Below are 26787 nucleotides of genomic sequence, written 5' to 3'. Positions count from 1 at the left end.
TGTACCTATTCATTCAATAAGTAATGAATACCTGTCGTGTTCAAGGTCCTGTGCTAATGGCTTAGATAGTTTTGCTGTTTTACAAAACCCAAGCCCGTCAGCTCACAGATATTCAGAGTGTCTGCGATGTGTTCATAGCTGCCCGGTAGGAGCTCTGTATCCAATAATGAACAGGAGAGCGTTCTTTCTCCAGGAGCTTATATGCTATAACCATGTAAATGGATAATAAGTCATAGTGTGCAAGACATATGTTATGAAGAACATTTGGGGGTGATATCACAGATAGTGACTAGGAGGGTGGGGCTGCTTTAGCTGAGGGTTTGTGGAAGGCCTCACCTGATGGCCTTCAACCCAAATGTGACTGAGAAGGTCACGTTTGGGTTGAAGCTAAATATTAGGAGAGGCTTTGTGAAGATATGACCTTGAGCAGAAGGAACAGCAGAAGGGAAAGACCCAAGATGAGAGCAACTTGGTTTGTTCGGGGAAAACAACAAAAGTTGGCAGAGTACCGAGAAGGAAGAGATGTAAGCTGAAGCCAGTAGCGCAGCCTTCCAGGCCACGGTACAGCATTCAGATGTTATTCTCTGTTGCAACGAGAGGTTTACGGTAAGTTCTAACTAGAGAAGTGATGTTGCCTCGTTTGCATTTGAGAAAGAGTCCTGCTGACTTCTGGGTTAACAGTTAATTTGGGGGAGGCAGAAGTGGTGGCCAGATGCTATTGAGGACACAGCTAGAAGTTGCTGCCTAAGGATGATAGTGGAGGAGAGATACTAAAAACTTAAAATGGGAGAATGACAGATATTCCTGGGTTCCAAAATCACTGCGGACAATGACCATGAAATTAAAAGACTCTTGCTCCTTGAAAGAAAAGCGATGGCAAACGTAGACAGCATATTCAAAAGCAGAGACGTCACCTTGCCAACAAAGGTATGTGTGGTCAGAACTACGGTTTTTCCAGTAGTCATGTACGGATGTGAGAGTTGGACCATAAGGAAGGCTGAGCGCCAAAGAATTGATGCTTTCAATCTGTGGTGCTGGAGAAGACTCTTGAGAATCCCTTGGACAGCAAGAAGATCAAACCAGTCCATCCTAAAGGAAATCAGCTCTGAATATTCATTGGAAGGTCTCATGCTGCAATACTTTGATCACCTGATGCAAAGAGCCGACTCATTAGAAAAGACCCTTATGCTAGGAAAGATTGAAAGCAGGAGGAGAAGGGCCGACAGAGGATGAGATGGTTGGATGGCATCACGGCTCAATGGACATGAGTTTAAGCAAACTCTGGGAGACGGTGAAGGACTAGGAATCCTGGTGTGCTGCAGTGCATGGGGTCACAAAGAGTCAGACATGATTTAGCAACTGAACAACAACAACCTCCTGGTTGGAACAACAACACCAAAAAAAGTGCTTTACCATTGTATAGCTACTCTTCTGTTTGAACTTTTGTCAGAGTGTGGCTGAGATTGCTGTCATCTCGTGGTATCCTTTCTCTTCTACTTTTGTATGAACTCCCTGAGTTCTAGGTAGACACATGTCTATTGGGTTGTCAACTACATATCCCAGTTTTCCTTGTTACTGGGAGGGACCTTGACCATTTAGACCATCGGGAAATGAAGTAATGTATGCTCAGCCTAGATTATCTCAAGGACACAGCCCTTGGTAAACTCGTCACTCTTCCCTTGGGCTGAAACTCAGACGTGGCTCAGCAGGGCGTGACCCCAGGGCATGAGAACATCACCCTAGTGCATACCATGCAGCACCAGCTGCGAGGACAGACTTCCCTGAATGACCTCATGGGACAGCCCTCTGTCTGGCCTCAGCGCTTGCCTTCAATCTGTATCACATGAGCAAAAGAAACTTTTTTCTTCTTAGAGCTCTTCTGAATTCTAGGGCGTTTTGGTTAGAACCGTTTATATCCCATACCTTCAGTAAATGGGGAGCTTTGGGGAAGCCAAAAGAAGTATTTACAGCAGAGAAATCAGGGAATGGCATATGTCTTTGGGCTGATTAGTGCCCTCTTGTTTGGAATAGGAAAAAAGCATAACCAAATGAGAAAAACTATATATAGATACTAATCTACTGCATCTACTCCAAAGCCCTAGGGCTATACCCAAGCCTTGGGAGAGTTCTGACCCCCCCAGCTAAGATTTAGGGTGAGTAATAAAGGAACATTCTGGTCATGAACTCTTTATAAAATTGTTTGTGATAAACTGATTTAAAAAAAAGAAACAAAAATAAAACAGGCTTGTTTTCTTTACCAGGTATTTTAAAGAAACTTTACATTTTGAATTAATTATTCCAAGTGAAGAAGTATGTATAGATGACACATAAATGGAAAATACACCAAGTTCTATATCAATGGAGCACGTTTCCACACAACCCTTATTCCTGCATCTGTACTGGGTGGCTGCAGCCAGCTGTTGTCATCTGGTTACAGGGTACCTTAATTTGGAACCTTACTATTTTTTTTTTAAAGCCTATATCAAGATTATGAAGCTTTACACGCACACAAAGTGAATTAAGTAACACTGATATTACATTAGGTAAGAAATACTCTTCAACATGGAAGAAACACAAGCTCCCTTAGAGGGTTTTTTGAGAATTAAAAAAGAGAATATACGTTAAGCAGCCAGCAAAAAATGTTGTTGTTAGTTTCTCCCTTTCCTATACATACTAAATTATTTGGCTTTCAAATTCCAACATACTCTGAAATCTGCCATGAATCCCTGAAAGAATGATCATTCCCAGTAAACTGGTAATTTGGCTTTTCTACATTTCTCAGTATAGGATTGGAGTGAAAGGTGGGAGGCAAGGGACACTAACATTTATGGAGCATCTACCTTGTGGACACTTTAGGTTGGTTATTTCCTCTGATTCTCATAATTCAATGTGGTGACACCATCATTCTTTTTTTGTAAATTATTAAAGTGTAGTTAATTTACAATACTGTATCATTTCAGGTGTACAGCAAAGTGATTCGGTTATATTTTTCACATTATATTCCATTAAAAATTATTATAAGATAATGATTATAGTTCCCTGTGCTCTTCAGTAGGTCTTTGTTGCTTATTTATTTATTTTATTTTATGTGTAGTTGTTTGTATCTGTTAATCTCATACTTAAAAAAGTGTTTTTTAATTTTTATTGGAATATAGTTGATTTACAATATTGTGTTAGTTTCCCGTGTACAGCAAAGTGAATCAGTTACATATATATGTAATATATGTGTGTAATTTATGTATACACACACACACATATATCCACTCTTGCAGATTATTTTCCCATATAGATCATTACAGAGTATTGAGTAGAGTTTCCTATGCTCTACAATAGGTCCTTATTGGTTATCTATTTTATATATAGTAGTGTGTATATTGGAGAAGGCAATGGCACCCCACTCCAGTACTCTTGCCTAGAATATCCCATGGATGGAGGAGCCTGGTAGGCTGCAGTCCATGGGGTCGCGAAGAGTCGGACACGACTGAGTGACTTCCCTTTCACTTTTCACTTTCATGCATTGGAGAAGGAAATGGCAACCCACTCCAGTGTTCTTGCCTGGAGAATCCCAGGGACGGGGGAGCCTGGTGGGCTGCCGTCTATGGGGTCGCACAGAGTCGGACACGACTGAAGTAACTTAGCAGTAGAAGCAGCAGCAGTGTGTATATGGTGAGGAGGGCATGGCAACCTACTCCAGTATTCTTACTTGGAGAATCCCCATGGACAGAGGAGCCTGGCGGGCTGCAGACCAGGGGGTTGCAAAGAGTCGGGCACAACTGAGCGTCTAAGCACAGCACAGCACAGCACAGTATGTATATGGCAGTTTCACTCTCCTAGTTTACCCCTGCTTTCCTGCTGATGACCGTGTTTGTTGTTTATGTATGTAACTGTTTCTATTTTGTAAATAAGTTCATTTTTACTTTTTTTAGATTCCACATATAAGCAATATCATATCCCATACTTTTTAATTTGTCCCTTCCTTCCTCCTCCCTCCCTCTCTTTCCTTTTCTTTTCCTTTCCTCTCTTTTTCTATGTCTCTGAGTCTGTTTCTGTTTTGTTTATACATTTATTTGTATTATTTTTTAGATTCAAAATATATGTGATATCTTATTTATCTTTCTCTGAGTTGCTTCACTAAGTATAATACTCTCTGTGTTCATCCATGTTGCTGCAAATGGCAATATTTCATTGTTTTTATGGCTGAGTAATATTCCATTGTGTATGTATATATTTTTATATATTTATATATATATATGCTACATCTTCTTAATCCAGTGATCTGTTGATGGGCACTTGGATTGTTTCTGTGTCTTGGCTATTGTCAGTGGTGCCACTATAAAAACTGGTGTGCATTTATCTTTTTTAATTAGAGTTTTTGTTTTTCCCAGATATATACCAGGACTAGGATTGCTGGATTGTATTATAGCTCTGTTTTTAGTATTTTGAGGAATCTCTATACTGTTCTCCATAGTGGCTGCACCGGTTTACATTCCCTCCAACAGTGTAGGAGGACTCCCTTTTCTTCACACGCTCTCCAGCAGTTATTATTTGTAGGCTCTTCAATGATGGCCATTCTGACCAGTGTGAGGAGCTATCTCATTGTAGCTTTGATTTGCATTTCTGTAATAATTCGTGATGTCAAGCATCTCTTCATGTGTGTGTTGGGCATCTGTATGTCTTCTTTGGAAAAATGTCTGTTTAGGTCTTCTACTCATTTTTTAATCAGGTTGTTTGTATTTTCAATATTGTACTGTATGCACTGTCTGTATATTTGGAATATTAAGTTCTTGTTGGTAGCATCATTTGCAAATACTTTCTTCCATCCCCCAGGTTTTTTCATTTTTTTGATGAATTTCCTTTGTTGTGCGAAAGCTTTTAAATTTGATTAGGTCCCACTTGCTTATTTTTGCTTTTATTTGTTTTGCCTTGGGAGACTGCTCAAAGAAAATATTGCTACAATTTATGTCAGACTGTTAAACGCCAGTTCCTCTTTTGACAGTAAAGAAACCTGCTTTGACAGAGGTTAATAAATTCCTTGAAGTGAAGTAAAGTGAAGTGAAGTGAAGTCGCTCAGTCGTGTCCGACTCTTTGCAACCCCATGGACAGCAGCCTACCAGGCTCCGCCGTCCATGGGATTTTCCAGGCAAGAATACTAGAGTGGGCTGCCATTTCCTTCTCCAGGGGATCTTCCCAACCCAGGGATCAAACCCCGGTCTCCTGCATTGCAGACAGATGCTTTACCCGTCTGAGCCACCAGGGAAGCCTATCATATAACTGATAACTGGTTGTTAGTCATTGAGCTAAAATTCAAACCCAAAGCTATGTGGCTCCAAAGCTTACCTTTCTGGCTGCACCTCTGGAGTGTCTGAGCCTCACAGTGCCCAGAATGCAGGGTTGTATGCACCAGTCCCAAACGTGGTAGTAGACCCCAAAACCACTGTCTACTCTCAATTTTCTTTTTTAATCCCAGGCACAATTAATCATTTTCTCCTCTGTATTCCCATGTGACATCTTTAAATTTTTTAAAATTCTATTTATATGTATTTACTTTGGGTGTGCTGGGTCTTCGTTGCTGCGCAGGCTTTTCTCTGGTTGTGGCGAGTGGGAGCTGCTGTCTGGTTGCAGTGTGTGGGCTTCTTTTGCGGTGGCTGTTCTTCCCGTGGAACACGAGCTCTAGGGCATGCGGCCTTCAGCAGTCCCAGCTCCCAGGTTCCAGAGCACAGTCTCAACGCAGTGGCAAAGGGGCTTAGTTGCTCCTTGGCATGTAAGATCTTCCTGGATCATGGACTGAACCTGTGTCTCCTGCATTGGCAGGTGGATTCTTTACTGCTGAGCCACCAGGGAAGCCCCCGTTTAACATCTTATATATCTTATATGTAGAATAATTACTGGTTTACAGACCTATTAATGGTTGCCTCCCATGGATTGACAGCTTTACATCAAACATTTAGGCGAATATTTTGACATCTGTGTATTCTTCGTGTCTCATTCAATACCTGCAGATAGCAGGTACCTAATGAATGTTTCGGAGAAGGCAATGGCAACCCACTCCAGGACTCTTGCCTGGAAAATCCCATGGGTGGAGGAGCCTGGTGGGCTGCAGTCCACGGGGTCACACAGAGTCGGAAACGACTGAAGTGACTTAGCAGCAGCAGCAATGAATGTTTGCTGAAGCATCAACAGATTCCCCAACAGCAATAATGTATTATCATCCAGCTGTCCATGACCAGTCTCAGGTCTGTCTTTGACTTATCTTCAACCCAGGCCCCTAAGCCTGGAGGAAAGCCTCAGGGTTTCCATGAGTTAGCAGCTGTCACACGTGTGTGAAAGCGTGCGAAGCACTGCGTGTCAGAATTGTTACACATCAAGTAATATACACAAAGGCCTTTTGAAGTTGTGTTTTAAGGTAACTGCAGAAACCTTTCTCAGTAAATGAGAAAACAGCTCTCTCCCTCTGCCTTGATTTGACGTATTAAAAGGTTCTGAAGGGCAGTCCGTGTGCGCACGCACACGTTCACACGCACAGTGAGAGCTAGCATTAACCCTCCAGTATCAGGGACCTCCTGAACTATAATCTCACTGCATGAAGTCTGAGTAACAATAGTAAACATCAGAGGAGCTTTCACAACAAATTCTTTAAACAAATTCACAGCTGTCAGCCATGATACGAGATTTAATTAGGCCACCCTGAGTTGTGCTGCATACAATCTTTACTGTAATCAGGTTCTTTGTTGTACCCACTGTGTGGCCACTGAGGAAAGGTCCTTAAGAGGCACACTCTCCCATGGGTAATCACACCCGGAGCCCAATAAACCTGACGGCAACTGGCAAAGAAAATACACGGTTTCTTCCCCTGCATGGTAATACGAAAGGAACAAGTAGTGCCTGGATCCTACTCATTTTCATTTTTTTGGTCAAAATGTTCTTTGTACAATCTTGCTGAGTCCACAAGAGCACGTAACAAAGTTATCACTCTCGGTCTGACAACACGAGGAAGAAAGTTAGGAAGTCGGCCTCATTTCTGTAGAGCTCTGCGCTGTGATTGCTGTTCAGTGCTGGCATGGTGTCAAGAGCTCTGAAGAGTCTGATACTGTGCTCTGCGAACTGGCAAGTTAGCCTGCCATAGTTTCAGGTGTTCTGGTAGAAGAAATAAGAAAAGAAGAAGAAGTCAGAGACAAAGGACAATTTATTATTCATAGCAATAGTGGGCAAACCAACTGTTTTGGCCCGGGTTGCTATTAGGAGAAAAGTAAAAGCATCTTACCTGGGAATGGTCAGGGAAGAGTCCTAAAATTTTTAATTAGGACTCTGTGTGTGTGTACGCACAGTCAGTTGTATCCAACTCTTTGTGATCCCGTGGGCTGTAGCCCTCCAGGCTCCTCTGTCCATGATTTTCCAGGCAGGAATACTATAATGGGTTGCCATGCCCGACTCCAGGGGATCTTCCTGACCCAGGGATTGAACCATTCTCTTGCATTTCCTGCAGTGGCAGGTGAATTCTTTACCACTGCACCACATGCGAAGCCCAGATAGGACGATATATTGTGCTAATAACTTCCTACCCCTTTCATCCTAATCATTACCCTGGAAGCAACTGAGAGAAAGTGATCCCCTTCTGGGGAGAGTTGCATTTAGTGATATAATTATCTTCCTAAGGTATGTGGACCAGGAGGAGGTGAAGGAGTTAGAGTTGGAAATATTGTTGAGTCAGTTATCTAGGAGCCCATTTCAGAGTTCAACAATACCAGATGCCTGTGGATGGCAGGAAGCATGGAAGGTCCATCAGATACCTTGACTGGCCAGCCCATTGTTGAGTGGCTTGTGATAAAAAGCACACCACTGTCAGACTGTAGATGGTCCAGAGAGCCAAAAACTTCACCTGGATTAGTTTCAAGGGCCACGGTAGGCTCAAACACATCTTTATTAATTAAAATTGGAACCATTACAATCAAAACATTTTTGCCACCGAGAAATGTTTGCTTATTCCTGTAACATAAACACCTGTGCTTCAGGATTCGATGAACTCTTGGAAAGCATTTTCTGTATTCTGCTGGTTGTGGAAGCCTTTTCCTGCAAAAAGTTGTCCAGATACTTGAAGAAGTGGTAGTCGGTTGGCATCAGGTGAATATGGCAGATGAGGCAAAACTTCATATCCCAATTTATTCAACTTTTGATGTGTTGGTTGTGCAATATGCAGTTGACACCGTCATGGAGAAGAATTGGGCCTTTCTGTTGACCAATGCTGGCTATAGGCATTGCAGTTATCAGTTTGCTGAGCATACTTCTCAGATGTAATGGTTTCATCAGGATTCAGAAAGCTGTAGTGGATCAGACCAGCAGCAGACCACTAAACGGTGACCATGACCTTTTTTTGGTGCAAGTTTGGCTTTGGGAAGTGCTTTGGAGCTTCTTCTTGGTCTAACCACTGAGCTGGTTGTTGCCGGTTGTCATATAAAATCCACTTTTTGTCACATGTCACAATCCAGTGGAGAAATGTTTCATTGTTGTTGCATAGAATAAGAGAAGACAACACTTCAAAATGACATTTTTAAAAATTTTCTATCAGCTCATGAGGCACCCACATATCATAGAGCTTTTTCACCTTTCCAGTTTGCTTCAAATGCCTGGTGACCATAGAATGCTCAACATTGAGTTCTTGGGCAGTTTCTCGTGTAGTTTCAGGAGGATCAGTTTCGATGATGCTCTCGGTTGTTGTCAACTTCCGATGGCCAGCCACTGCCCTTCTCACCTTCAAGGCCAGCCCCTGCCCTCCTCACCTTCAAGGCCCTCGTCTCCTCGGCAAAAGTTCTTGAACCACCACTGCACCGTACATTTGATAGCAGTTTCTGGGCCAAATGCGTTGCTGATGTTGAAAGTTGTCTCCACTGCTTTACAACCCATTTTGAACTCAAATAAGAAAATCACTTGAATCTGCTTTTTGTCTAACATCATTTCCGTAGTCTAAAATAAATATAAAATAAGCATCAAGTAAAACAGTAAAGAATCTACCTGCAGTGGGGGACACTTGGGTTCGATCCCTGGGTTGGAAAGATCCTGTGGAGGAGGGCATGGCAACTCACTCCAGTATTCTTGCATGGAGAATCCCCACGGACAGAGGAGCCTGGAGGGCTGCAGTCTGTGGGGTTGTAAAGAGTCAGACAAGACTGAGCAACTAAGCACAGCACAATGTCATTAGCAAAAAAAAAAAAAAAGTAAAAAGGAGAGATGTGCATTAAAATGATATGTAACATAACCACATTTATTTAAGAATGTATTCCATATCAAATGGCAAAGTTCAGCAGTGCAAAACTGTAGTTACTTTTGTACAAAGCTAGTAATAGGGCATAAAGTTTCCCCTAAAGGAACAGGTACCACTTCTACGTGTAAAATCTAGGTGCTGTGGAGGCCAAGCTGGTTGTGTTCTTGAAGGTGCTGTTTTCATTTGACAAGTGAAACTTATCGGGACTGTCCCCCTCTGTTAGTCATTGAATCTGAGGTGACTCACCCAAAATAGGAATATCACATCAGAGAGTCACAAGGTTTCCATGGGTCAGGCATTCAGTGTTGATAAGAGCACAGTGGCACGCTAAGAGCTACTTTTTAAAAAGAAGATCTTTGGTAGTTTCATCAGGGACATAATGAATCTAAAACGTCACAGGAGCATCCCTGGGTGGAGACAGCCTCCTTTTGCTAGAGGCTGCAGTCAACAAAACCATTAGTCACAGAATTTTGTAACTCAGAGGGATCATTAGAGATTTGGGCCCCCAGATTAGAGAGTGTGTTATTTCAATAACTTTCCATACAGCTTCCAAGGCAGTCTCTAGGTTTGGGCTTCATCCAAAGGATGCTAATTTGCAAATTAGCGCATGTAAAGAACCAGATACCGTCTCCAATACTCAAGCTGTCCCACATGGGCCTCCTTTTTGGTGATAGAAGGGCAAAGAGACAGCAGGTTTTTTGTTTTGTTTTGTTTTGTTTTGTTTCTGCCAGAGATACTGAGTATTGTGAATCTACCCTCATTGTTTCAAGAAACTTTAATTGGTCATCAGACTCCTGAATTTTTATCTGGATTTATCAATAAATTTCCACTTTATCAATAAAATTGCCACATCTATCAATAGGGATATGATCTATATGCAGGTCAGGAAGCAACAGTTAGAACTGGACATGGAACAACAGACTGGTTCCAAATAGGAAAAGGAGTACGTCAAGGCTGTATATTGTCACCCTGCTTATTTAACTTCTATGCAGAGTACATCATGAGAAACGCTGGGCTGGAAGAAGCACAAGCTGAAATCAAGATTGCTGGGAGAAATATCAATAACCTCAGATATGCAGATGATACCACCCTTATGGCAGAGAGTGAAGAGGAACTCAAAAGCCTCTTGATGAAAGTGAAAGTGGAGAGTGAAAAAGTTGGCTTAAAGCTCAACATTCAGAAAACTAAGATCATGGCATCTGGTCCCATCACTTCATGGGAAATAGATGGAGAAACAGTGGAAACAGTGACAGACTTTATTTTTTTGGGCTCCAAAATCACTGCAGATGGGGATTGCAGCCATGAAATTAAAAGATGCTTACTCCTTGGAAGAAAAGTTATGACCAACCTAGATATCATATTCAAAAGCAGAGACATTACTTTGCCAACAAAGGTCCGTCTAGTCAAGGCTATGGTTTTTCCAGTGGTCATATATAGATGTGAAAGTTGAACTGTGAAGAAAGCTGAGTGCCGAAGAATTGATGCTTTTGAACTGTGGTGTTGGAGAATACTCTTGAGAGTCCTGTAAGGAGATCCAACCAGATCCTCTCCTGTAAGGAGAGAACTATAAGGAGATCCAACCAGTCTATCCTAAAGGAGATCAGCCCTGGGATTTCTTTGGAAGGACTGATGCTAAAGCTGAAACTCCAGTACTTTGGCCACCTCATGCGAAGAGTTGACTCATTGGAAAAGACTCTGATGCTGGGAGGGATTGGGGGCAGGAGGAGAAGGGGGAGAAGGGGCCGACAGAGGATGAGATGGCTGGATGGCATCACTGACTTGATGGACATGAGTTTGGGTAAACTCTGGGAGTTGGTAATGGACAGGGAGGCCTGGCGTGCTGCGATTTATGGAGTCGCAAAGAGTCAGACACGACCGCGCGACTGAACTGAACTGAATACTGCAGTAAGAGTAGTTGAACTGAGGCTTCTGACTTGCCCATTGACAATGCATCATGTATAACAGGTGTCCGCACTCTCCAAGATTTAATGATCTGATGATCTGAGGTGGAGCTGATGTGATAAGAATAGAAATAAAGTACACATTAAATGTGATATACTTGAATCATCCTGAAACCATCCACCTGGCCTGCCCCAACACTAACCCTCCCCCCACCCCCGCCCCTGTCAGTAGAAAAATTGTCTTCAGTGAAACTTATCCCTGGTGCCAAAAAGATTGGTGACTACTGACTTATGTATTGAAAACTTTGGACATCGGAGGGTAGAGGCACTCACTACATGCTGGAAAATGTCCTGGCAACCAAAATCAGCTGTTGCCTCACAGCGTCAACTTTGCTAGACCCTGTGACTGCACCCAAATCTATTTTACAGATTAGTGGCATGTTACAGACAAATGACGCCACACCACTGGCACTTGATCAAGATCAGTCTCGTTTGCATGGCAAGGCCTCCGTGTGTGTTTAGTGCTTCTCCAGGGATACCAGATTCCCCTCGGCATCATTAAAAACGTTTGTGTCCTATCAGCATTCTCTACATGCAGCTCTTCTCAATTGTGGAGACTCCTCTCTGGCACTTATGAGAGAGGGAAGTAAAAGCATCAATTCTTACTGACATAAAGATGTAAAAGCAGCAACATCTGTACATTAAATTGACTCAAAGTGCCCCACCCCCAAAGTCAGACTAGCTTCTCCGTCCCCTCTGTGAAGGCTGCCCAAACCCCGTTAGCTGAATCTGCGTGCATTTTCCTCCCACATGTCCAGGTGTAACAGTGTCTTGGACTCCTGTGTTTAACAGAGCCGTAAAAGTTTGATTCACTCCGAGATTCCCAGCTTACTGAGATAGATGTGTGTGGCCTTTGACCTTCCTTGCTGCTGCTGCTGCTGCTAAGTCGCTTCAGTCGTGTCTGACTCTGTGCGACCCCACAGACGGCAGCCCACCAGGCTCCCCCGTCCCTGGGATTCTCCAGGCAAGAATACTGGAGTGGGTTGCCATTTCCTTCTCCAATGCATGAAAGTGAAAAGTGAAAGGAAGTTGCTCAGTCGTGTCTGACTCTTCACGACCACATGGACTGCAGCCTACCAGGCTCCTCCGTCCATGGGATTTTCCAGGCAAGAGTACTGGAGTGGGGTGCCATTGCCTTCTCTGTCGACCTTCCTTAGGGATGGGAAAATATTGACCCCATATCTAACTGTTTCTCCCCAGTGTGGCTGAGGTCTGAAGAGGTAGGATGACATCATTTCCTCATTCATCAACATTAGATACCCATTCCAGAGTACTGGCTTGTTGTCAATGCCATATCTGTGGTTTCCCATGGAGTTTTTCTGTGTCAGAAAAAAATCTCCCCATGAAGGTCAGTGTTGCCTTATAGAAGCCAGAATCCACTGCAGAAAAAGTCTGAGACCTTTTACTGTCATCTCCAAATGGATCAAAAGTTAGCATTAGAGGTTGCAGGAGGATTTGTTGTGAGAAAGCCTAGTTGTCATTCTTCCTTAATAAACTTTACACACTCCACATCCTCAATTCCTAAGCAAATCAGCCAAAGCTCTATATTTGTCTGGTTTTTGCCCATAATGATAGCAGTTTTTCTTCCTTTCATGCTCAGTATGGATGTGGGTCCCTGTAACTTGTCTGAATGCAAGTGGAACCTTCTGCCAACCGAGATGAATCTTAGTGTTGTTGTTTATTCAATTCACTAAGTCATGTCCGACTGTGTGACCCCATGAATTGCAGTACGCCAGGCTTCCCTGTCCTTAACTATCTCCCAGTTTGCTCAAACTCATATCCATTGAATCGGTGGTGCTATCAAAACATCTCAACTTCTTCCACCCCCTTCTCCTCTTGCCCTCAATCTTTCCCAGCATCAGAGTCTTTTGCACTGAGTTGGCTCTTCACATCAGGTGGCCAAAGTATTGGAGCTTCAGCATCAGCATCAGTCCTTCCAATGAATATTCAGGGTTGATTTCCTTTAGGATTGAGTTGTTTGATCTCCTTGCTGAGGAAGGGACTCTCAAGAGTCTTCTCCAGCACCATAATTCAAAAGCAGCAGTTCTTCGGTGCTCAGCCTTCTTTATGGTCTGACTCTCACATCTTTACCTTTCTACTACTGGAAAAACCATAGTTTTGACTATTCATACCTTTGTCGGCAAAGTAATGTCTCTGCTTTTGAATACGTTGTCTAGGTTTGTCATAGCTTTACTTCCAAGGAGCTGGCATATTTTAATTTCATAGCTACATCACCATCCGCAGTGATTTTGGAGCCCAAGAAAATAAAATATGCCACTGTTTCTACTTTTTCCCCATCTCTTTGTCATGAAGTGATGGGACCAAATGCCATGATCTTAGTGTTTCGAATACTGAGTTTTAAGTCAGCTTTTTCACTCTCCTTCTTCACCCTCATCAAGAGGCTCTTTAGTTCCTCTTCGCTTTCTGCCCTTAGAGTGGTATCATCTGCATATCAGGTTGTTGATATTTCTCCCAGTAATCCTGATTCCTGTTTCATCCAGCCTGGCATTTCTCATGATGTACTCTGCATATAAGTTAAATAAGTAGGATGATAATATACAGCCTTGAGTACTCTTTTCCCAATTTTGAACCAGTCCGTTGTTCCATGTCCAGTTCTAACTGTTGCTTTCCCATCTATTGGCTATTACAGTGGGGTAGATTAGAGTTTGACCCCTGGGTTGGTGAGGAAAGTTCCTTCACCCAGAGAAGAGTTAGCAATAAGCAGGGCACTCACTGGTCAGGCAACTGTCTCTGAAACTCCTTCCTAATAATTCAGCCTGCAAGTATCTACCAAATTCCTTCAATTTAGCAGGAAATAAAATAAAATTTTAAAAAAGACAAGCAAACAAACATTTATTTCCTAGTTGGCCATACCATTTGCAGTTCAATACTGATTCCCTTGGACTTTCCTCAAATCCCGTTAATTGGCCTGGGAGGCCCTCATGCTTCCTGTTTCAGAAAGCCACGTCTTTGTCATCGTCCCACCATCATTGCCAAAACTGTCAAGAACCCTAAAGGGTCTGCACTTGCCCTCCTTGTAAACCAAAAAGTTAGCCTGCCACAGTGTCATGATGAAAGCCTGCGATTCCTAGGTCAAAGATGAGGTTTATTACAATCCTAGCAACAACCTGAGCATCAGCATTTTTATGTCAGTTCCCAGTTCCCATGGGGGGATGAGAGTAGGATCAGGTGACCTCTGCCTGTGCAGTAGGTCATGTTACAGAAAGACCCCAAGCTCAGGGACCCAGGATCTCTTTATAATGCCAAGAAGTATGCCCACCCTTTGTTCCAGAGAGAAACTACCTTCACTTCCAAGGCTGCTTACTATACAAAATCCTTTTAAAGGAACAAAGGGTAACTCAGTGCTTTGCTCACAGGTGTGCAGAAATATGAGAAACCCTCAGAGAACTGTCTCCATTAGCAAAAAGAAATAACCAGCAACAGCAATAGGGGAGCGGCACTCAAACACCTGGCGACTAGGGATTACGTCCACAGCTCCTGTCCTCCTGTGGACTACAGACCTGGAGGTATTGGGAGCTGATGATCACACAACATTCTCAACCTTCCACAAGAGGTTGTGGAATAAAATAAAAATCCTCACAAGAAGAGGAAGAATCTGAGAATTTCAGACATCGCAGTGACATCAGAAGTCGAGGTGTTTTTTTATACTAAATTAAACTCAAGAGCTATTGAAAATTGTTGAAGCAGTATGATAGGTATTTGGGGATGCTTTTTACTGATCACTCTATAACTATGTGTTTTAAAGTTTTTTATAATAATTAAAAATTTCTTTAAACAATGTGAAATTAACAGAATTCTCCATTGAAGAGAAAATGCTCAAGATAAAAACCTCTAATAGTTGAATTTGGTATAGAATATTTCTCCACCAGAAAATATCTACTGTGGTAGGGAGAAGAAAAATATGTATTTTATCCATAGATATTATTGAAATTTTAGTTTTAGAAATGCTTGAAGTATTTTGAATATGGGGACAAAGACCTGGGATGAAAGAAAATTGAAGAATTGAATTTTATTGGATAGACTTAACTGCTGAAGAGATCTGGCGTCTAAACCAAACATCACTAAGATGCCAGTGTTCACTGAGAACAAGGAGAAGAAGGAGCTCGCACATGTTTCCAGCAGAGGCTGCTTCCACACAACAAATGCAGCAAAAACAAACTGACCGTAAGAGGACTGTAGGTATTCGTTCTTTCACTCAGTATCACCCGAGCATCACCCCTGGGCTCGGTGAGTTTATCTAGAAAAAGAACAGATTTAAAGATTTATTTTTTAAGAGAAGGGGAATGAAGTCATCATCTTCAGTATTTTTTCTTAAAATTATATTATCCTTACATTGTGATAGTTCTTGATTAGGATTTAAACATATTTACAGAAAGGAAGTAGAGAATGAAATCTGAAAGGGGACCTGGACAGGTGATACAGGTCTGAACTGATATAGATAAAAATGAAATGATACCTCATCAAGCTTGGGAAATGGTTAGAAAAGTAGCTAGTAACTCTGCATGGGCCATCAGCAGACAGTAAGTGAGTCTTGGGAAAATTAACCTAACCTATGGTCCTAAAATGGTCCTCTCTGAATTATTGAAATCATTAGAAATCCTGGAAATAGAATCGTTACTGCCCTGTTCCTCTGACCCCTGTTTTATAACTGCCACAACCCCACATCCCAGGAAAGACAGAGCAGGGTCAATAGGCTCTAAATTAAGAATTAACGGAAAGACTAAGATCCCTTAGAAAGATGATCACTGAGAAAGGATATTATCAAAATATGTACAATCTTGATGAACCCAGGAGCGCTGTGTAGCTCCGTGCCAGCTGCGCCCAGCAGGGCAGCAGATAAGGGCATATGAGGGGCAGGGAGCCAGGAGGAGACCCAGCCAGGACTGAAGCCATGCTCGGCTTACTGGTCTGTGCACTTGCTCCAAAAAGGGAGTGCCCATTCCTCCACTCGAGTGCCCAGAGGGCATGGCTTTCCTTACCCGCCTAAAGCCCTGTCTGTGCTAGCTGTGGCTCTCGAGTGAGAGCATCTCAAATCCTGGAATGTTTCAGGGCATCCATTGAAATGCTATGAAAGTAGTTTAAAGACAAATAAAAGATGGCATTACTTTATACAGTGGGTAGTAAACATATGGAACTCATTATCCTCAAGATGTTGCGTAGTTTACAAATATAAATAGGATAAATGAAGATTTAGATAAATTCATGCTTGTTTGATTCATATGAGCTGCTAGAGCATTGTTAGAAACACACAGGGAACGTCTCCAAATGCTTTCAGGGGAAACACCGTGTTTATCTTCGAAATGTCCTGGAGTGCCAGTGCCGTGAATTGAATAGGCAGCTCTCGGACTCTCCGAGTTTCTCAGCACCCACGGTACTCAGGTTAGATTTCAAGTAACTGAGGGCTAAGCTTCTGTATCATAAGGATTTTCTTTACATTAACAAATTACATAAACATTTTTCTCAATGGTGGGTATGAAGTTTCATGTGACCTTAAACCTTTCCCTGAGAACTTGGAATTGCCGTGACAACTGTGCATTTCGTACTGGGCTGTAAGAGAGTGCTGTGTTAGGACCCAGCTCAGATGTGTGCTGGGCTGTAAGAGAGTGCTGTGTTAGGACCCAGCTCAGGTGTGTGGTGCTATTTGACTCTCACCTAGACCCACAGACTTTTTGTGGTTGTGTTTTTCATTTCTTTCAGTATTTGTGCTTCCTTTATGTAAGATTTTTAAAATCTTCTCTCCTGTTTTTCAGGCTTCTCTTTTCAGCCTTGTGAGTGGGCTTGCAGGGAAAGCCCTTTCACTCCTAATATGCAGCTCCCACCTCTTTGACTTCAGAGCAAAGCCCCCAACTCCCTTCTGTATCATGTCATCTCAGCTATGCAGCAGACCTCCCCTTAACTCACTGCAGCCCTCAGAGACCAGGCTGCACCTTTAACAAGCTTAACTGAAGTGTGGGGAGTAACAGAGGAGAAGGACATCATAGCCCCGCTGCTGGATTTGGCTCCCCGGTCCCCAGCCTCCGGGACCTAATGCCTGATGATCTGAGGTGAAAGCTAATATAATAGAAACAAAGTGCACAACAAATGTAATGCACTTGAATCATCCTGAAACCATCCCCTCTGCCTCCTGGTCCATGGCAAAATGGCCTTCCATGAAACCAGTCCCTGGTGCCAAAAAGGTTGGGGACCCCTGAGCTACCAGATGAGCTTACCCCAAACCCAGCGAGGCTCAGACCCATTCTGAGTCCTCCACAAAGATTTGCCTGTGTAGCTCCCATCTCTGTCCTGCTCAGGCCAACCCCAGAAGCAGGTCAAAGGTATCCACAACTCCAAGCACAAGCCCACTGCCGAGCTCCAGACATGGGAAGGAGGTGTTTCCTTCCCCTGGTTTGGAGCCCACTTCTCCAGTTATCATTGGCTAGCGACTCATTACTTTTCCTAAGATGACAGACCAACAGAATCATGAACTTGTCTCATGGTTCCCTGTAGGATAATGCATCAAAACATACCAGTACAGTATCAATACATTCTAGATTATTTGACCTTATGTAGTCCACAAGGCAATGGCACCCCACTCCAGTACTCTTGTCTGGAAAATCCCATGGACGGAGGAGCCTGGTAGGCTGCAGTCCATGGGATCGATAAAAGTCGGACACGACTGAGTGACTTCACTTTTACTTTTCACTTTCATGCATTGGAGAAGGAAATGGCAACCCACTCCAGTGTTCTTGCCTGGAGAATCCCAGGGACAGGGGAGCCTGGTGGGCTGCTGTCTCTGGGGTCGCACAGAGTTGGACACGACTGAAGCGACGTAGCAGCAGCAGTAGCAGCAGCCCACAGACAGGGCTTCCCGGGTGGCGCTAGTGGTAAAGAACCTGCCTGCCAATGCAGGGCGTAAGAGACTCGAGTTCGATCCCTGGGTAGGGAAGATCCCCTGGAGCAGAGCATGGCAACCCACTGTAGTATCCTTGCCTGGAGAATCCCATGGACCCTGGGAGCTGGTGGGCTACAGTCCATGGGGTTGCAAAGAGTGGGACATGACTGAAGCAACTTAGCACACACACAGCCCACAGACATGAACAGTCTGGGCCCGGTTGAGGCCTACCAAGGGCATTTCTGTCCTTGGCAGGGCTGTCCGCTAGTGACATGCAAACTTGCCTAATCCTTCTCCACACAATCTCTAGATTTTGCTTCTGAACAAGAGTGTACAGATCTCCAAATGAATTAGTGATACTTTATAGGTACAATAAAGCCTAAATTCACTCTTTCACGATAATAAACATTTATCAAGGGAAATACAATGTGCAGAGATGTAATTCTTCAGATTACAAAACAGACATTTATTGTTGAGTTATAAAACAAAGATGTTTAGCAACTCAGAGTCACCCTGATTGAAAATCACCAATTCAGAACAAGGCCTTTGCTTAGATTTGACACCTAAAGGACTCATTCTGTTGAATTTTCCCCAAATAAGAGAGAACAGTCTAGCCTGAAGGTGAATTCTAGCTGTCATCTCTAGGGAGAAAAAAACTGACATAGCTTTTAAATCCCTTTTCTCCATCCTCTGTCCATCAAGTTTTCAAAGATCTTTAAGGCTAAGTTTTAGTGCAATCTCCCCCTTAGGTAAGTGTCTTTTAATAGATTCTAAAACACACTTATTTTATCTTATTCATTTTAATTTTTACATTTCAACATCTCTGAAATCAGGATGCAATCCATGACAGTCACACTTTAACAATCACACTTTGCCAAGCAGTGTTCATGACATAGTTGCCTACATCCATGAGAAATTAGTCCATTAAAAAATGAGCCTACTGAAAATATCATGACTTGGCTGTTCCCATCAGGGCCTGATTGGACAACTGCAGCGCTTCAGACAGCAAATCGTTTGAGGCTATCTGAGACAGTATAAACCTGTTGTCTGAAAACCTTCCAGCAACTCCCAGGAGGATTCATAAAGCTCCACATTTAAAACATGCATAATGGGTGTTACTGGTTTGGGAAAACTTGTTGAGCTAAAAATGGAACACTTTTAAGAAATGCTGCCTCCCCCATGCTCTTGGTGGCATGGTGTCTGTAGAAAATCACAGATACCAGTTACTGATTCAAAAGTGATTCAAAACAATAAGCCCCTACATGTACAGAAGTTTCAGAGAATACTTTTTTTTACCAAAATATAGTTCATTTGCAATGTTGTTTTAATTTCTGCTGAATAGCAAAGTGATTCATTTATGCATATATATACATTCTTTTTCCTATTCATTTCCGTTATGGCTTATCATGGGATATTGAATACAGTTCCTTGTTCCATATGATAGGACCTTCTCGTTTATCCATTTTGTGTGTTCCATTTTGTGTGTACTGGTTTGCATCTGCTAATCTCAACCTCCCACTGCATCCCCCGCCACCTTGACAACCACAGGTCTGTTGTCTATGTCTGTGGGTCTGTTTCTGTGTCATAGATGTATTCATTTGTGTCATATTTTAGATTCCACATATAAGCGATATCAGATGATGTTTGTCTTTCTCTTTCTGACTTACTTCATTTAGCATAATAATCTTTAGGTCCATTCATGTTCCTGCAAATGGCACTATTGCATTTTTTATGGCTGAGGAGTATTCCATCGTGTGTATGGATCTCATCATCTTTATCCGTTCATCTGTTGATAGACATTTAGGTTGTTTCCATGTCTTGGCTGTTGTGAATAGTGCAGCCATGAACATAGGAGTGCGTGAATCTGTTCGAATTAGAGTTTTGTCCAGATATATGCCCAGGAGTGGGATGGCTGGATCGTGTGGCAACTCTATTTTTAGTTTTTTGAGGAACCTCTGTACTGTTTTCCATAGTGGCTGTACGAACTTACATTCCCACCAACCTTGTGAAAGGGTTCCCTTTTCTCCATGCCCTCTCTAGCATTTGTTATTTGTAGACCTTTAAGGACCATTCTGACTGGTGTGAAGTGGTACCTCATTGTAGTTTTGATTTGCCTTTTTTTAATAGAATACTTTGTGTGCACCCTGAGTTGCTTAGTTGTGTCTGACTCTTTGCAACCCCATGGATTGTAGCCTGCCAGGCTCCTCTGTCCATGAAATTTTCCAGGCAAGGATACTGGAGGGGGTTTCTATTTCCTACTCCAAGGGATCTGCCCAACCCAGGGATCAGACCTGCATCTTCTCCATTGGCAGGCAGAATCTTACCTCTGAGCCACCAGGGAAGCCCTATGAAATACTTTAACTGATTTATTTTGATTAATTTACCCTCTTCAGCATGCAAAAGAGTAACAAAAGATTTTTAAAAATCTGTGGTCTCAAATAACTCATTCTGTGCTATCAGTTCAGTTCAGTCGCTCAGTCGTTACTGACTCTTTGCGACCCCATAAATTGCAGCACGCCAGGCCTCCCTGCCCATCACCAACTCCCGGAGTTCACTCAGACTCAACGTCTATCCAGTCCGTGATGCCATCCAGCCATCTCATCCTCTGTCGTCCCCTTCTCCTCCTGCCCCCAGTCCCTCCCAGTATCAGAGTCTTTTCCAGTGAGTCAACTCTTTGCATGAGGTGGCCAAAGTACTGGAGCTTCAGCTTCAGCATTAGTCCTTCCAGTGAACACCCAGGGCTGATCTCCTTCAGAATGGACTGGTTGGATCTCCTTGCAGTCCAAGGGACTCTCAAGAGTATAGCCTAAAGGCACAGTTTGACAGTGTTTCCCTCCCCCACCCCCAGCTTAGACACATGTAAATAAATGGTTCATGTGACTGAAGAGTGTCCTCACCTGTCTGTGCTCTTTCTAAATAGACTGTGCATGATACCAGTTCTGGCCAGAGGATGTGGATGGAAAGTGACTTGTGTTCCAAGCATAGGAAAACTAGGTCTTGATTGCCAGTCGCTTTTCTCACCTAGTAAACCCTGAACCTCTCATAGAGACAATGGGGCCTTTATCACTCATGGTTCCTGAGTGACCAAGTCGTACAGAAGCCTCAAGGGACTCTCCTTGTAGCATGAAACAAACTTTTGTTGTGTAAGCCCCTGGCGTGTGGGGTTTGCTTTCGCCACACCCTGAGTCTAGCATATCCTTACTGTAATATAACCTATAGTAACCAATGATAGCTTACACTTGGTGAGATACAGTCCAGGCGTACTTGGTGGTGTGCAAGTGCTCAACAGCCAGCACCCATGGGGGTGAGAGGAGTCCTTGACATGTAGTATTCATCTGTTTTTGTGGTGTGGTGTAAATACTCCATCATGTCCAATTTTGAGTTATCAATGTGACATCAACCAGCTTTCTAAACTCCAGCGAATTTAATAACTGACTCCCATGAACCAATATACGTGGACTCCAGCATGCCAGCAGACATACGCTGCAAACCTCCCCAGTTTACATCTTCTCATAGAATATCTCTTGGTTTTTAACACCCAACTTCACAGAACATACATCACTCTCAGCATATCATTTTGGGGCTGATATTTTTATGGGGAAAATACATGCTTACATACTCAAACCTCAGTAGAACATTTTTTAAAAGCAAATATGCAGGGAAGTAACTGATAGAGGCTTCCCTGGTGGCTCAGACGGTAATGAGTCTGCCTGCAATGTGGGAGACCCGGGTTCGATACCTGGGTCGGGAAGATCCCCTGGAGAAGGAAATGGCAATCCACTCCAGCACTCTTGCCTGGAAAATCCCATGGATGGAGGAGCCTGATTAGGCTACAGTCCATGGGGTCGCAAAGAGTCGGACACAACTGAGCGACTTCACTTTCACTTTCTTTCTTTAACTGATAGAATCATGTGCACAGACTTTTAAAAGTGCACATCATCAATAAAGATGAGTTTCTGTGTCACTGGTACTAAGATGTGAAACTGATACAAAGAGCAGCTGGTAACTTCTGTGTCCGTTCTTTTATAATCAGTAAGCTTGCTGAGTCATTTTACTTCATAATATGTCATTTGTTACTTACATGTTCACATCTTACTATGGTTTCACTACGTTTTTAGAAATTTGGTGGTGGTTTAGGGCCGATGTGTGACACGTTATAATTTTCCCCATTTGAAATAATGGGAAACAGGAGTCCAGTCAGCTTGTTTCATGTACAACAGCTGATTGTCAGTAATGAATTACCGTTGTGAGGTGGGAGATGTCGATTATGTAAATTCTAAGATCTTTAGGTCTTACGAGCTTCCATGTGAATGTAATGACATCTATTTGCCTACGAGGGGAATTTTTTGCATAATTCTTGGTTTATAGTTGTGTTCCAGATGGACAGTACTGCTGGGGAGCTAAGTTGTGGATGGCTGAAGCAAAGAATTCCTACATTTATAATATAGTTAAAAATATATGGTACAACATTAGTTACTATCTATTCTGAGGTGAGAAACAGGGTGGAATCTAATTAGTTCTGATTCATTGATGCAAAATAAATCAGTCACCATTGAGAAGATGGTTAACAACCTTTGCTAGTTCATGTGCTCAGATGTCTTTCCTTTGGACTGAAGCTTCCATCTTTTGACCTTCTCAATCCTGAGGAGTCAGAATGAGACCGAGACCCTTCTCAAGACTTCTCCCAGCACTGTCATTTCCCCCACTCCTTTCATCCTGGGTAATGTCAATCTGCAGAGATGTGAAAAGGCCATTTAAAGCAAGTCCACCTATTAAAATATACTTTTCTACCTGTCACAGGGTCTGACATTTTCCTGATAGCGTCTTATCCTTTAGTGTCCTGAAGATGTGGAGTCTTACAGATTCCCCAGGGAAAGGTTGCACCTTAAATTCCTTACTGTCTACTTCAGTGGAGGATATTAAGATAATTAGTTGAGGTCGAAGCCCTGAGAGAAAAGATCAAGGTAGCCTCTTAGGGAAAAGCATGTTCTAAGAAGGGAAAAGACAGGTAAGAAGGGACTAAAATATACTTCATTTCCTTGTCAGTGTAGTTTGGCATTCTCAAGACTTTGCTGACATTTACCCTAAGAGACCACGTTATCACTGCTCTAGTTGAAAAATTTGAAAATGTGTTGGACTTTTTGTGACCCCCGACCATAGCCTACTAGGCTCCCCTGTCCATGGAATTCTCCAGGCAGGTACACTGGAGTGGGTTGACGTCCTTCTCCAGAGGATCTTCCTGTCCCAGGGATGGAACCTGGGTCTCCGGCATTGCAGGTGGATTCTTTACCATCTGAGCCACCAGGGAAGGAGATGTCAATCCAGGTCCAGACAGATTTCATACTCCCTCACATAATAAATTTTGGCCAGTAAACAGAGACATATTATGGTTTTCAAAGGGCATCACAAGGCTCTGTTCCTTGTATACTATGGGTTTTGTGATTCCATGCACGGGGTAGTGTTGAACCTTATTCTCCTAATGCAGCGTCAAATAGGTGAATACCTGCAACTCCCTCAGCACTTTCGTCTACATTGTAGATTCTACAGCCTGGCTTCTCTGAGTGACCTGTGGACAAGTATCATCGGTATCTCTTTGAAATATATTGAGGGGCTTCCCTGGTGGCTCAGTGGTTAAGAAGCTGCCTGCCACTTAGGGGAAACGAATTTGATCCCTGATCCAGAAACAAAGATCCCACAAGCCACAGGGCAACTAAGCCCATGCACCGCAACTACTGAGCCCGAGCTCTAGAACCCAGATGCCGCAACTATTGAAACCCATGTGCCCTGGAGTCCGTGCTGCTCAGCAAGAGGAGCCACCGAAATGAGAAGCCTGTCCACAGCAACTAGAGAGGAGCCCTGCTTGCTGCAGCCGGAGAAAGCCTGGGGCAGCAACGAAAAGACCCTGCACAGCCAAAAATACAATGAATTAATTAATAAGTTTTAGAACACATCATTTGATGCATGCTTAAAAAAAGGGAACTATTTCGTATATTGACTAGAATCTCAGGCCCACCCCATGCCTACTAAATCAGAATCTGCATTTTGATCCATCCCCAGGTAATTAAAAGGCACACTGACATTTGAGGAGACTTGTCAGCAGTACTCGGAAAGCTAAGGATGCTCTAAGGACTTCTTGCTGCTGCTGCTAAGTCGCTTCAGTCGTGTCCAACTCTGTGCGACCCCAGAGACAGCAGCCCACCAGGCTCCCCTGTCCCTGGGATTCTCCAGGCAAGAATACTGGAGTGGGTTGCCATTTCCTTCTCCAATGCATGAAAGTGAAAAGTGAAAGTGAAGTTGCTCAGTCGTGTCCGACCCTCAGTGACCCCATGGACTGCAGCCCACTAGGCTCCTCTGTCCATGGAATTTTCCAGGCAAGAGCACTGGAGTGGGGTGCCATTGCCTTATCCGAAGGACTTCTTGACTATCTCTCAAATGAGCACTTCGTAGTTATCTGTACTTGGTGCTTTGCAGACATCTGACAGTTTTTTTTAATCACTGAAGAGAACACCTGTGGTCTTCTTTCTTGCTAAGTCGCTTCAGTTGTGTCTGACTCTGCAGCCCTGCGGACCATAGAGCGCGAGGCTCCTCTGTCCATGGGATTCTCCAGGGAAGAATACTGGAGGAGGTTGCCATGCGCTCCTCCAGGGGATCGTCCCCACCCAGGGATCAGATCCTTGTCTCCAGCATCTCCTGCATTGGCAGGAGGATTCTTCACCCGTGCCACCGCCTCGTCTTCTTTCAGGACTACACAAAGTTGGACTGCATGGCTCATAAGAATCGAGGCTATTCAGGAATGACTGATCAGAGTTCCAGCCTGTTTGCATTGAATACTACCCGCTGGTATATGACAGGGCCTTCTTCTCTATATTCAGTTTGCTTCAGGGTTACTGTGGAGTACTTGGGCCTCAAGTTCTCTCTGTATTTCTGTGCTGTACATACAGCCTGTCCAATAACAGTGCTAATCACACAGAGACATTCTTTGTTAGTTGACCATTTAATACTATGATCATTTCATATCTAAGGCACTTTAATGTGTGAAATAATTCTGTATTGCTTAAAGCATTGTGTAGTCCTAGAATCATAACATCTCAGGGTTTTTACATAAGTCTTCAGGATATCTTAAATACACACCTCATTTGCTGCTAGACACCCAACAACTGGTCCTCTTCCCTCTATTTGAACATATCTAATGACATGACAGACAAATACCGCTGAAATTGCACAGTTCAGATTGAGCCTTGAACCCACACCTGGTCTCAGGACTTAATGAAGCCCAGGTTCTTTATGTCTCGTTGAAGAAAGAATTCAGTGAGAGACAAAGTGATAGGTTAAGAAGTGGATTTATCTACAGAGATACACATCCCTTAGAGAGAATGCAGTCTGTCTCAAAAGGTAAGAGCAGCGTTGAAATATGGAGTGGTTAGTTTTTGTGAGCTGGGTAATTTCATAGGCTAATGAATGGGAGGATTATTCCAACTACTTTGGAGAAGGGGCAGGGACTTCCAGGAATCGGTCCACTGCCCACTTTTTGGCATTTTATGGTCAGGACTCTGCGTGCGTCATTTAGCATGCTAGTGTATTACATACAGTAATGAGGCTCAAGGTCCACTGGGAAGTCAGATCTTCCACCATCTTGCATCTAGTTGGTTCTAACCAATTTATGTCCTATAATCTTTGACTATGTCATTCTTTCAAAGGTTAAGCCCTGTCCCCTTACCTCCTGTTTCACCTCCTCCTAGTTTTGAATAGTTGTAATTCATGAAAATTCTTTCTCACACTGGATTAAAATTTATTATCTAGTTGTCTTTATAATTATTTATTCATTGCAGTTATTTTACATTATATTTCCCTTAGCTGGTTGATGTAGTCTTTCTTCTTACTAAGAAAATTGGGAACCAAGACACAGAAATATTACAGCACGGTTCCAAAGGCCATCAGAAAGCACATGAAAGAAACCAAAACAAGAAACTCTTTTCTTTCTAATTTATAGTTCTATTCACCAGACTGTCTGCCAAGAAATACTGCTCTGTGACCAACACTATGATAATAACGCAAGCAAAAACATCAGTCCCTGGGAAAGATCATGGATCAGGGTGTGGTAAAAATCCAGTAACTGTGTCCCTCCCTTTTGGGGTCAGAAATCTGGCAGGGTAGGATCTGTGGCCAGAATCCAGCGTGGGGAGCTGATCCGTTCCCACAAGGAGATCTGACCCTCTGGCAGCTGGCAGTTCTCCTTTGTGAAATGGGTGTTCCTGGCACTCCATGAAAGTCCTCCCAGCCTCCTCACTCTTTTTTCTCTCCACCCTCGCATTCCACACCCTGCAGCACACACCCTCCCACGCCTACATCAATAAAACCCCTCCCTAATATACCTTCTGCACACGCACATGCCCCCACAGCTTCCTCTGCAAACATGCCCACGCCCCTCTAGGAGGCCCACCAGGCAGCCCCAGGCTTTCTGTCTCATGCCCTCATCCTCGCTTCCACTCAGCCTCCACAGGGCACCTTATACCACACTCACCACCCTGGCCTCCAATTCTCCCATCGTCTCTGTTTTACTTCGGGGTTTTCCTTCACCTCATCCCAGCTCACCCCGCTTGGCTCCCAGGGCCTGGGAAGGCTGGCACTGTATATGTGTCAGCTGGAGCTGTCACAGGCAAGAGCTGTCAGCCTGCGTG

The 26787-nt window shown here is 43.3% G+C and overlaps 2 long non-coding RNA genes and 1 pseudogene across 2 annotated transcripts in view; 1 reads left to right on the top strand and 2 right to left on the bottom strand.

Annotated features, from left to right (window-relative positions):
- LOC147378756 (uncharacterized) overlaps positions 1–26787 on the top strand; it is a 73913-nt gene that overhangs the window by 24875 nt on the left and 22251 nt on the right. The window lies entirely within an intron of this gene.
- Positions 6880–26759, bottom strand: LOC147378757 (uncharacterized). Its single transcript, XR_015153242.1, has 3 exons — positions 26631–26759; positions 15402–15475; positions 6880–7134 (listed from the first exon to the last, which is right to left on the bottom strand). It is a non-coding gene; the product is annotated as an uncharacterized LOC147378757 (long non-coding RNA).
- On the bottom strand, positions 8208–9072 carry LOC147378758 (histone-lysine N-methyltransferase SETMAR pseudogene; annotated as a pseudogene).

The sequence above is a fragment of the Bos grunniens genome, chromosome 2, assembly GCF_055505025.1.
Source record: "Bos grunniens cultivar Pamir isolate PY7600 chromosome 2, Bosgru_T2T1.0, whole genome shotgun sequence".
Classification (NCBI taxonomy): Eukaryota; Metazoa; Chordata; class Mammalia; order Artiodactyla; family Bovidae; genus Bos; species Bos grunniens.
The sequence above is the reverse complement of the archived record's forward strand: the minus strand, read 5'-3'. Positions and strand labels throughout refer to the sequence as shown.